Raw genomic sequence first — 13,194 nt, forward strand, 5'->3', positions numbered from 1 at the left:
GAAGTGAAGATTCCCAGAGGGGCTGCAGGAATCTGTGCTGAGTGCTGCTGAACAGGCCTCGGGACCTCTGGAGGTGGCTGGGGCTGGGCTCCTGCCCTGAGGAGCTGTCTTAGCAAGCAGCTGAGGACAGGAGAGGGGAGAAGGACCATCACCAGCTGGAAAGGGGTGTGGTCAGGGCCAGCTTCCTGGATGTCAGACCTGTGCAGTTACATAGGGCCATGCGCTTAGGAGGGCCTGACAGTTTGTTCAATGCTCTGTTTTTGCTCTCTTGAAATTCTTAATCATTTTTGAACAAAGGGTCCTGCATTTTCATTTTGCTCTGGGATCTGCAAATTATATAGCTGACCTAAGTGTGGGAGGCAATGGATAGGGCTCTCACAGAATCAAACCTACTTCATAGAGGGTCTGGTATCTCGATAGTGAGGGGGCAAAACAGGGGTGCCATCCAGCTAATGCAAGCCTCTGCCCCCATCCACCACTCCTCCACACCAAGGCTTCTGCCATCTTAAGAGCAGGACTGGGGAGGGCTGGAGCAGGAGGCTGGAGGACAGCAAACTTGGGAGTCAGGACCACAGGGAAAGCCCGTGAGGATAGTCAGAGGGCTGTGGATGAGGCAGGGATGACTGTCAGGTCTTGCAGCAAAGGCTCTGTGTGTGCATAGGGGGAAGGAGGGAAAGAGGCAGGAGGGGGAGGAAGTCACGGTAAAAGAACAGAGAGGATGGGGCAAGCAGGGCCTAGCGAAGGGGGTCCACCCCCCAGGTTCCCAGGTTGGGGCTGCTGTGACAGGAGGATACTGGTGGGTTGTGCAAGCACAGAGCAAGGGTAGGAGCAGGGTCTGGAAAAGGGAGGGCACAGCCAGTTCAGCATTAAAGTGTGAGGTGGTCCTGGGGTCCTTGTGAGCCCACTGTCCTTGTTAATGAAGTTCACAGGTGACCAGAGTACACAAGAGGGGCTAGGACTTCTCAGATGCCCCGAACCTAGTCAGGAGGTGGGAGGGCAGGCTCCCATCACTGGTCTGGCTACTGAGGGATCTCCAGAGCCAAGAGGCAGCTAAAACACCCCCATATGGTGTTTCTCAGGACCCAGCCTCAGGATTCAGAGCAGGCATCCTGTTGGGTAGAGATCGAGCTCTCTGCCTGGGCCTCAAAAAGGATCAGCGGAATCATCCTAAATCCTCTTAACATCTCTGCCCTCTCTCATTCCTTCTCTTATTTCACCCTTCTGTTCACCAACTCTTGCCAACCACCTCTCTGGGCTCGGAGATGGGTTCAGCTCTGGGGACAGTGACCAGTCAAGGTCCAGGTCCTGTCTTTAGGGTCCACTGTTTAACTGAGGGAGAAACTTAGAAAATCTGTGACCACTGTATGGGCTCATAGTGCCTGGGAGGTAGGCCTTTAGCCCAGCCTGGGTTGAGTCTTAAGAGTTGATCCAGAGGGACTAAGGGAAATGAAGTGGTATGATCAGAAAGAACATGTGTGAAGACAGGAGCTCTAAAAGAGGGCTGTGTGTTTGGGGGACCACGTAGTCTTTCAGTGTGGCTGGAGTGCATAGTCTGAAGGGGGTAAGGCAGGAAGTAACTTAGGAGGTGAGTGGAAATCACTCCACTAAGTGCACAGGGCCATGAAGGCAGTGTTCCCAGGTGGGCACATAGAAGGGTTTTAAGCAGAGGTGAGCCATGGTCCTATTGCATTTTTGTAAAGTTGCCACTGCTTCAGTGTGGAGAATGGATTAGAGGGGACAAACATTGCCAGAGGCACAGAAAGGCCATTGCCCTGTGTGGAAAGAGTGAAATTGGAAGCAGAGAATGTAGACTCTTCTTCTAAAAGCAAGGCTGTATAGAGGATGGGAGAGAGAGATTGGAAGTTATGAGAGGAGGTAACATCCAAGGGACTATTTGGGGTCTTGTTTGTTCGCGTTTTGGATGGAAGAGATTTGATATTTATAGACTGAAGGGAGAGACTAAAGGAGAGGTAGAAGATGCTGGAGAAATAGAAGATGGATACAGGTGGTAAAGGGGAGAGAAGATGAGACCCAGAGCACAGGTGGAGGTGCCTGCCTTGCATGGGAGGGAGGCAGGAGGTAAGGGAACCAGAAGTCAAGGGAGTTCCTGTCTAAGTTCTCTCCTTTCCCTGTTAAGTAGGAGATGGTCTTCTGCAAAGAATAAGAGGAAGGTTGCAAGGTAGAGCTCTTGGCAAAGACTTGGAAGAGCCCCCTCTGGAAATGGGAGAGGCACCTCAGGATGCACAGAAGTGATGCTGGGCATCAGGCAGGGCTCCAATGAGGTCTCACAGGTCTAGGGCTGACTCCAGCTCTCACGGTGGAATGTGCTTTTCTCCCGCAGCTCCTGGACTCCACATAGGGGATGGAATGGTGGATGTGTGAACTGATGCAGAGTAGGACAGCTGAGAGTGGCAAGAAAGGGCTAAGGTGAAGGACCAGGGGTCTGGGCAGAAGAGGGAGGGAAGTGGAGCCAGGACAAAGCTTAGGTGGGGAGAAAATGGAAGGCTCAAGCTCTGGACATCCTGTGAGGTTGAAGAACGTGTATACTGGGGCCTGGCAGGAAGATGGAGTTGGTCAGAGATCAAGATACTGGAGTTTAAGATAATGATGAAGCCATCTTGAAGTTGCAAATGTACATATGGACCTTAAAGAGGGGCATTTGGTATGCAGTACTTCCTGAACTTATTGAATCTTATATTTATGGACTACTCTGCAGGACTGATATTCCACAGAACCCATTTTGGCCAATTCCACTGAAAAGCAATGGGAGCCATGGAAGATTTTTAAGGAGAAAAGTGAGTTGGTCAGATTTCATTCTAAACAGATCGCTGTGGTGGCCTGTATGGAGGATGGATTAAAGGAGATGGAGAGCTGATGTGTGGAAACACTGATGAGGTATCTACTGCAGTGGTCCAGGGAAGAGATAAAGAGGGTTTAAGCTTGAGGAGGGACCAAATTCAGAAATCTTTAGACAGTAAGATCAGTAGAACAAGGTGACTGATTGGATGTTGGAGGTGAAGGAGAAGGGGAAATATGTGCTGGGTCTCCAGCTTAGAGGTAGCAAGGAAGGTAAAACCACCAATCCAAATTGTGGTAGACAATTTCATGGGAAGGATGCTGAGCTCCACCTTGGATGTAATAGCTTTGAGGTTCATGGGGACATACGGACTGAACTCTCAGGAATATGAAATTCAGTGAAACAACAGGAGGGAGAATTCTGGAAGGCCTCTAGGATGACGAAGTTAGTTTGCCATGGTATGGGGGCTCTGGGGCTAGAGAGAGAGCCTGGTATGGGATGCAGGTTTGAGACAACATGGACCACAACATTTTTTTTTTTTTTTTTTGAGGATGATTAGCCCTGAGCCAACATCTGCCATCAATCCTCCTCTTTTTTGCTGAGGAAGACTGGCCCTGACCTAACATCCATGCCCATCTTCCTCTACTTTATATGTGGGATGCCTGCCACAGCATGGCTTGACAAGCGGTGTGTAGGTCCACACCCGGGACATGAACCAGCAAACCCTGGGCTGCTGAAGCGGAATGTGCGAACTTAACTGCTGTGCCACCAGACTGGATCCATGGATCACAATATTTGAATTTGGGAGATACCTCAGGCTTCAGAGTGGAGCTCTGGCGGAGCAGTGGAAGGCCAGGTGACAGGGGCTTAGTGTTCCAAATGGAATTCTGGTGACACATGGTGTGGGCTGTTGACATTGCCCTGCCTGGGCAGCCAAGAATGGGAGTCAAAACCTAGGCCCTTACTGCTTAGCCCTGGGAGATTCAACGGGCATTGGCAGGTAGGCAAAGGTGACTTCTTGGATGAACACACCTATACACTGTCAAGCAATTCTATGTCTGTAGGGTTCTAGCACATTCCCAGGGTGCCCTCTGTGTGTGTTGTGTGCTCACACATACATGTGCTTACAGTCAGGATCTCCTTTGTGTTTTGGCTGGAAGAATTGATCTTTGAATCTCTGGAGCAAAAAGACTCTTGGAACATAAGATCCCTGAGTAGATTCACTCACTCACTCAATATTTTTGGAGGGAATACTATGGGCTAGGCAAGGGGTTCATGGCCCTGGAACTCACAGAATGGTAGGGGAAGACAGCTGCACCAAGATAAAGTTTGGGACAATGTGCTAAGTGCTATGAAGGGGTAAAGGAGGCACTTTGGGAGCCAAGGGGAGGGCATCTAACTTCTGGAGTGTCTGAGCATCTTAGAGAGGGTGACATTAAGCTTAAGCAGGGCTCTGAAGGTTCAATAGGATTTCAACAGTCGGACAAAAAAGAAAGGGCATTCTGGACAGAGGAAATAGTAGAAGCAAAGGACTGGAGCCCCTGAGGCTCCTTACAGCTCCGATCAGGGACCGATCTGCAAGGGTCTCTCCATAGAAGGGGCTCCCCTCAGAGTCAGGTGGCCTCACCTTAGGATCCAGGGATCCTGGAGTCCAGGCCAAAGTGGGTGTTGTCGGCTGGCTGCAATTGCCTATGGGGCGTGGCCAATCTCTGATGTTTCCTCTCCTGATGTAGATTTCTCAGGGACAGCAGCTCAGGCCTGGGCCCTCTTTCCAAGACCCCTTTGTTCTCTGGCTGGCAGCTCCTGCCTTCACAGACCCCATGTTGCCAGCTCCTCCCAGGCCACTGACCTGAGTCCCTGTCAGGGCGTTTCTGCTGAGCTTTGCTGCTTTTGCCTGGAGACATGCCAGAGTTTCAGCCTCCCAGGGGCCTGCTGGCCTGGCCTCATACCCTTAGGCAGGCCGAATTCATGCTGGAAGAATGGGGGTCAGAGTTCAGTCCCTGAAAGCTGGGGGCTCTGAAGAGGGTCCCAGTGGGGGTCTTTGGGACAGCTCTCTATAGTGGGGGCTGGGGCCACTGAGCCAGGACAATTGGGGAGTCAGCAGAACAGGACAAAGAAGAGCTGGATTCCTGGGAAGACTGGGAGTGGGGCTGCGCTTGCCCTGCTGGCTGGGTTTCTTCTAGGTTAATGGAGTAGAAGGCGCAGAAGACTGGGAGTCAGGAGGCAGGCAATGCCAGGGCTGTAGGGGTCCTGGGGACCAAGGAGTCCCGCAGCAGAATAAATACAAGTAGCTAATGTTTATTGAGCTTTTTTTATTATTGAGCCAGGCACTGTGTAAGTGCTTCATGAGGATTCGTTCATTCACTCACTCTTTACCACTGTCCTATGAGCGGTACTCCTTTGTAGAAGAGGAAACTAAAGCACAGGGGGTGAAGCAGCACGCCCAAGTTCACTCAGCTCGTTAAGACAGATCCAGGAGGTGAACCCAGGTGGGCTGGCCCCAGATTTGTGCTCTGACTACCCCAACTCTGCTGGTTTATTGTACAGATGGGAATCTAGAGGCGCAGAGGTGTGCCTTGCCCCAGTTCAAACAGTGGAGCAGGGTAGATGCCTCATCCCCTGCCTACCAGCCCATGGAAGATCTCTGGGGCTTGGGATGTCTGACCACCTGAATGCTAATGAGGACAACTCTGCTTAAAACTAGGACCAGGAGGGCCAGCTCCGTTGCCGAGTGGGTAAGCTCGTGTACTCTGCTGCGGCGGCCCAGGGTTCGGATCCTGGGCGCGGACATGGAACCACTCGACAGGCCACGTTGAGGCGGTGTCCCACATCCCACAACTAGAAGGGCATGCAACTAAGATATACAACTGTGTACAGCAGGGGTTTGGGGAGATAAAGCAGAAAAAAAAAAAAAAGATTGGCAACAGTTGTTGGCCCAGGGGCCAATCTTTAAAAAGAAAAAAACAAAACAAAACTAGGACCAGGAAAAAGGGATGTGGCAGGTCCACGTCTCTGTCAACCTGGGCCTTAGTCCTGGATCACTGCTGAGTGGCTGTACAATGTGAAACAAGTCACAACCACTGTGAACCTCAGTTTCTTCCTCTGTAAAATGGAAATGAAAATACCCACCCTGCCTGCTCTAAAAGGTAAAAGGAATTAATACGTGTGAAAACAAAGGACTGTACAGTTGTCATTAAGATCTATACTCACCTCACTCCTAGTCTGTCTACCAGCCTAGATGGGAGCTCTGGCTTCTCCTTTGAGTGGTTGTTTCACTCATTCATCAAATATTTATTAATTACCTACTGTGTGCCAGGCCCTGCCTATCTCAATAACCCTGAGAGTTTTGTTATTATACCCATTTTATAGATTTAGAAACTGAGGGTTAGAGGTTAGGTGACTTGCTCAAGGTCACAGAGGAGTAATAGGCAGAGCCAGGATTTGAACTCATAATTATCTCAATCCAGGGTCTGAGCTTCCTAAGAGGAGATGAGTGAGGCTGGTTCCAGGCTTCCACAGTGCCACAGAGTAGAGGGGGGAAGGGAAGACAGCAGCAAGGCCTAATAATTGCCCTGTAGCAGGCACCCTGTAGCAGAGAGGAGTGTTTGAAGAGGTTCAGGAGCAGTCTAGGAAGGCTTCAGAGAAGGGACGACCCTTAAGCTGAAACTTGGACTTCAAGTTTGCCAGCTGAATATTTCAGAGCACAGATCTGGTGGCTTTTGAAAGGAAACGTAAGTGAAGGAGGGAATTTCGTAGGGTGCAGTGGGGGAGCAGTAGGGTGCAGCTGAGAGTTGGGAGTCAGCTGTAACGGCAGCAGAGGGGAGCTGGGGAGGCTGCCCCACCTGCTGGAGGGTGCTACACACTGTCACAGGGCTTTGCTGCTACAGGCCAGGGATGGTGAGCAGCCTAAGTACAGACATTGCATGCGGATGTATTGCATGAGGTCCACACGGTATTTCTCTAAAGTGCAAGACATCGCCAACATTGAAAAATCAGAAGATTTCACATGTAAATCCTGATTTCTGGCTCCTCTTGGAAACTCAAATGATCTAGTAACTTGGGGCTGACTTCCTGTGTAACGACCTGTTATGAGTTGCATTGTGTCCCCCCAAATTCATCTGTTGAAGCCTACAATGAGATCACTATGATGGACCCTGATCCAAGATGACTGGTGTTTTTATAAAAGGGGGAAATGTGGACACAGACACGCATAGAGGGAGGATGACGTGAAGAGACATCGGGAGAAGAAGGCCACCTCCAGCCAAGGAGAAAGGCCTGGAACACATCCTCTCCTCACAGCCTCAGAAGGAAACAACCGGGCTGACACTTGTGTTTGAAATTCTCACCTCCAGAACTGTGAGACCATAAATTTCTGTTGTTTAAATCCCCCAGGTTGTGGATTTTGTTACGGCAGCCTGCTGAGAGTGAATGCTAGTGGAGGTGTGCCTCCTAGGCCTCCCCGGCCCCTGAGGCAGTGGAGCTGGAGACTCTGCCCTTTCACCCTGCACGTCTGCCCCACTGGGCTGTAGGGACTCTGAGGACATCCCCAGCACAACCTGGTTCACTGAGAAGCTGCAGAAGGGATGGAAGAACCCGGTGGGCCTAGTTGGTGGGCTGGTGGCAGGCCCTGCATCTTGTTGGCAAGATCTGAACCTGGGAGAACCACAGTCAGTCCTTGGAAAGAAGGGAAGAAGCTCTGGAGATCGTCTGAGCGGGAACGGACTTCCTGATTGACTGGGCCCTGTGGTCTAGGGACGAGCAGCACCAGAGTCACCTGGGCACTTGTTAGAAATGCAGGATCCCAGGCCCCAGCCTGACCTGCTGGATCAGAATCTGCATTCTAACCAGCTCCCCAGATGACTTGTATCACAGTCAAGTTTGAAAAAGCTCTGGTTCCTAAACTTGGCAGCACATTGGAATCTGGGCTCTAAGTGAATGCTGATGCCACCACTAGAGACACTGATGTAATTATTCTAGTGTGGGGTCTGGACATCAGAGTTTTAAAAGCTTCCCAAGTGATTGTAATGTACAACCAATTTTGGGAACCGCTGGTCTACTGTAGGTGTTTGTGGCAACTTCCCTTCCCATCAAAGAACTTTTATAGCAAATAACAGGACTAGAGCTGAGAGACCCAGGCAGAGGCCCCCAAAATGACCCGGGCTGTGCGGGGAGGGCCCATTTGGGTGAGTTGAGAAAGTGTCTAGCCTTGGACTGTGGCATTTAAGTGCTGGGAGGGACTTGGAAATATTACCTAAAACTCAAAGATGTTAAGTGACTTACCCAAGGTCCCATGACTATTCTTGGCAGAGCTGGGACCTGTGAGTGGGTGTCTGGGTCCCCTCTTGGAGCACTTTGTTGCTCAAAGTCTGTAGTATAGTCTGTCCCTTGGGGCATGGAAACCAGTGTCATGTGTGCTGTCATTAAGGGGTCATGGACTGAAAGCATTGGGCTGACTTTGGGTCCCTGTTGTGAAATCCAAGGTGTATCCAATTCTGATAAACCTTACGAAAGGCAAACAGGCTGCAGCTGACTCCGAGGACCAGATGGTTCTGAGGAAGGCAGAAGGGAAACCATTCCTTCTTGGAAAGCAGCAAAGGACCAGCAGAGGTAGTAGAGACTCTGCTCCCAAATTTGCTATCCCCCCATGCTGTGGACGTTAGTCAATCTGATTGTTAGCCGGGGCTTTCAGGGCAAAAATGTTGGATTTGAGGTTGAAATTACCTTTATTTACTTCCATCGATGCCCATCAGTGTTTTTCACTGAGTGGTTGAGACAGTGGGACATAGGGAATGTCAGGGAAAGAACATGGGCTCTGGAGTCCTGGGGACCAGGTTTGCGATCCAGCTCCTCATTAACTAGCTGTGTCCTTGGACCAGACACTCAACCTCTCTCAGCCTTCATTCCACATCTATGAATTGGGGATAATATTGATACTCATGATAATATTGACCTCATGTGGTTCTGGGAGGATCACATGAGATAATGTCTGTGAATGTATACTGTTAAGGGCAATGCCTCGGTTAGACAGATGCCCACGCTTTGTATACTGTTAAGGGTGATGCCTATGTTAGACATTGCATGCACGTGCACATAATGACATACTGTCTACCTGAATGTGAATGTGAACACATACTCACAGGTTCACGGTTCCTTATCCAAATCCCTTGGGGCCAGATGTGTTTCAGATTCTGAACTTTGAAGATTTTCAAAACTAATATGATACCCCATAATCAAGCACCTTAACATTACCACAGAGAAACGTGAACAGTCATACGAAATTGGATAAAGAATAAATGACCTCAAGTCAGTTCAGGTGTGGTTATGCCTCCTAATAAGTTAGGGAGAAATGTTCCGTTTTTAGAATGTTTGGGGTTTCAGAATTTTGGAAAGGGATTGTAGCCCTGTGCCATAAGAGCTACAATGTATGGAGCATAATGTCCGGTGTGCCTGGCACCATAGCTGGTGCTTCACAAGCTTTTGCTCACTTAATCCTCGCCACATCCTGTGAGGGTAGAAGGTGTTGTCAGCTTCATGGGGCGAGCCGTGTGTGGGACACTCCCCTGTGGACTTGGCTGTGAATGGCCACATTAGCCGGTAGAGTCGAGCTGGAGAAAATGTCCTTTCTAGGAGGACATCCTGACATGAGGCCCTGCCGTAGTCTGCTCACTCATATTTCTCCACTTCCCGAAACATATCTTTAACATCAAAGCGAGGACCACATCCCATTATCCCACTGATTCAAAGGCTGCTTTTGTTCTCTGTAAGATTTGCTTGGCCTTTGTCTCAACAGTTTAAGTTTGGCATTGCTTTTGCTCCATAGATGTGAGTGTGTGTGCGCCAGGCTTTGTGTGTCTGTGGTGTGTATTTGGGTGAGCTCGGTCTCTGGGGTAGGGTGGGGTGTGTCTGCCTGCCTTGTGTCTCTCTGCTCTATGTGGGTGACTCAGTGTGTCTACATTTTTGTGTGTGCAGAGGCCTGTGTGTCTGTGTGTCTCCGAGTTAGGGTGACCAGCAATCTTGGTTCCCCTGGGACTAAGGGATTTCCAGGACATGGGACTTTCAGTGGTAAAATGGGAAAGCCCTAGGCAAACGAGGATGAATTGGGCACCCTATTTCCAGTGTACTCTGACTATCTGGATATACATGCTGTGATTGTGCTTGATGCGTGCACTTCTCTGTGCTTTCTTATATGTGCCTGCAAGCTGTGGATGCATGTGTGTGTGTGTTTACTCAAGGTGTGTGTGTCCCTGTGTATCTGACTCTCTGTGCATGTGTCCCGTGTGTGTCGGTCCCTGTGTGTCTCAATCAGTACATGTTTGTATCTGCATGCTCTGAGATGTTCCCTGTGGGTTGCCTCTGTCTGTGTCTGTCAATCTCCCTTCCTGTGAGCCTGTGTCTGAGGGGGCATGTGTTCTCCAGAGCGGACACTGGGCCTTCTCCAGGTGGCCCTGTACGTGTGTCCCTGCTGTGGGCTTGTTGCCAAGCTGGCCCCTCCTGTGGCTCAGCTGCCCTCTCCTCTCCATTCCCACTTCTCCTTGATGCCTCTTTCTCATCCAGCTCCTCCCTCCCCTCAGGCCAGGCCCCAGCACAGAACCATTGCACAGACCATTCACTATCCCAGTCCATCCTCCCGCAGTGAGTGAGGCCTCGGAGACTCCACTGTGACCCTGCCACTCTATCTCAGTGCTCCGCTTTGTCAGCACACCGCGGTCTCTTCCCTACTTCCCAGGGCTTCCCTCTCAGCATCCTCAGTCTCTCTGTCTTTCCCAGTATCCCTCTGTCTCCCCAACACCCCATGCTCCTATAGCCCCTACTTTCCCCTAACCACTATTCTCAAGGACTCACCTCAACATCCCCTGTTCTGTGAATCCTTCCCTCTCTCCCCTAGGCAGAGTCAAAGATTTCCTCCTCTGCCCTCCCACAGTCCTGGGAGGGTTTCACCAGAGGCAGTGGGAGCAAAGGAGGAAGAAAGGGAACTCACCATTTATTGAGCCCCCCAGGTGCCAGGCATTGGGCTAGGCCCCATGCTGCACTGTCATTCAGTTCTTAGAACCATCCTGTGAGGTAGGTGTCCTCATGCTGCTTTTCAGGTGGAGGAAATAAAGCTCAGAGAGGCTGAGGCACTGGCCCAAGGCTGCACAGCCAGGAGGTGGTGGCACTGGTTCCAAAGTCCAGACTCCTTCCACCGGGCTGCCTTGTCACTGCCTTTTTTAACTGCTAGTGTGTACATCTGCCTGCCCCACCAGCCTGTGGGCTTTTTGCAGGCTGAGACTATGTCCAGTTTGTCTCCATGTCTGCAGTGCTCAGTGCAGGCCCAGGCACCTAGCAGGCACTCCATAAAGTTTACTGAATGAATGCCTGCTCTTGAAAATGACAACCTCAGCTTTCATTAGTCTGATTTATACAAGGGCTGAGATCCTCTGGGCTGCAAGGCTGGGGAATGGGTGGCTATAATTTATCAGAAAACACGACAACTGTTCCAGCTTTCCTTTCAGTGCAAAAGGAGAAGGTAAATTGATGGCCAACAGCCCTGCACCAGGAAGGGCCCCCATCCTTGCTAACAGTGCACAGCACATGACAGAGAGGCCCTCCAAATGTCCCCCACATGGGCCCATCCACCTGCTGCCTGGAGGTGGCCACAGGGGGGTCAGCTGCCTCTCATTGATCGTCTCACTCAGGATGCCAAATGGTGCCTTTGAAAGCCCATAAAGAAAGAAGCACCATGAGTCCCTGATCAATCACCTCTTGCCGCCCCTTGTGCGGCACGTGCGGGGCACAGTACAATGCCTGCTCGTCACGGGCACTCAATCACCACTCAGGATTAATGGTTTTTCAAATGAGAGCAACACCCACCTCCTTCTCCCTCATCCTCACGCCAGGAATCTCCAGGACAATGCTGCAGTGACCAGAGAAACCCCCAGCTCCCTGTGGCCCTCCTTAATCGAGATTGACGGATGTGGGGCGGGTGGGTCTATAGAAGCCCCCAGGGTTCCTGCAGGAGCCTGAGCCATCTCCTCCTGGGGGCAGATGGGCAGGACAGCTGCCTCAGCCTTCCCAGATGTCCAGGGGAATCCATTCTCTTCTCCCCATCCATGAGGCAGCTGGGTGAGCACTGGGAGTCCCAGCTGAGGGGCCACGGGCCCCAGGCCTCCACCAGGCATGGCTGTCAGACCGCATGGCCCCCACTCAGGACGGCTTTGGAGCATGAGAGCTGGGACACTGGCTTGCTTCTCCTTCTTCCCCTCAGTGACAAGCTCAGTGCTCCCTCTTCCTGCTGAGGTTGCCCCAGCCTGGGCTAGAGTGATGAGGACGGCTTTCCCGGCCTACGATAGGGATTACGTTAGTGCTGATAACTGGAAAACTAACCTTCATATTAAGCCCTACCGGGCTGCTGAGCGAGAGCGACGGCCACCCCGCATTCCTGCAGCACCGCACTTCCTGCCTCGCTGCAATCATGTCCTCATCTTCACAGTCCCGGAGGTCCTACAGGATGTGAATATTTAATTAATGTCCCTCTCCTGCTCACTGGAGTGTTTATAAATATGATTCATGGGCCGTATTGTTACCTCAGCTGAGCACTCCTGGCCCGCTTCCGTCTGCCAGCATCTCTCTGGCAGAGCCAGCTGTCTGGCAGCTTAACCCCTCCCATGTCCCCCAAGAGCTGTCCACACCCGGTGCCCATGCAGGATCCAGCATCATCCTGGGGGCCCTGGGCTTGGACATAGCCCACCTTCCCTTCCACAGAACCCAGGGTGGAAATCAGAGGCCACTTTTCACATTGCATTTGGACCAGTCAGTTAACAGGCCTTTGAGGAGGGCCGCCGGGAGCAGAGGCCTGAATCAGGCCAGTTGTTCTTGGGAGCAGGGAATGACCCCTCCCTCACCCCATGGAAAGGCATGACTCCTTCCCAGCCCCCACCTAGAAACAAACACACACAAGAAAACTGGACATCAATTACCAAGCGCCTTCCCACTGGCCTGAACAGGCGGGTGCCATTGTTCTAAGGGAAAAGCTTCAGACAGGGGAGCAGGAGACGGGGTCCTGGTCTGGCTCTGCCATTGTGTGCTTCCTGACCTTGAGTGGTTCATCAGGCCCCGGTTTTAACATCTGCATCATGCACACCATAATACCTATTCTATTAAGCTCACAGGATAATGGGGATGCTGGGGGAACCATACAGTTCTAGGTACATTTGAGAAATGTAACACGGTCAGAGCTGGGAGAGCTAACTGTCTCGCCCTACAGATGGGGAAACAAAGGCCCGGAGCAGGAAAGGGATTTGCTTAGAAGCACAGTCCAAGCTCGGCTAGCAGTGGATCTCTGGCTCTTAGCTAGGGACTTTTTCCACAACAGAATTCAGAGATGAATCCCTTTATTCTTTCAGCTCAGTTCCCAGGTT

Source organism: Equus quagga, chromosome 2 (assembly GCF_021613505.1).
Source record: "Equus quagga isolate Etosha38 chromosome 2, UCLA_HA_Equagga_1.0, whole genome shotgun sequence".
Taxonomy (NCBI): domain Eukaryota; kingdom Metazoa; phylum Chordata; class Mammalia; order Perissodactyla; family Equidae; genus Equus; species Equus quagga.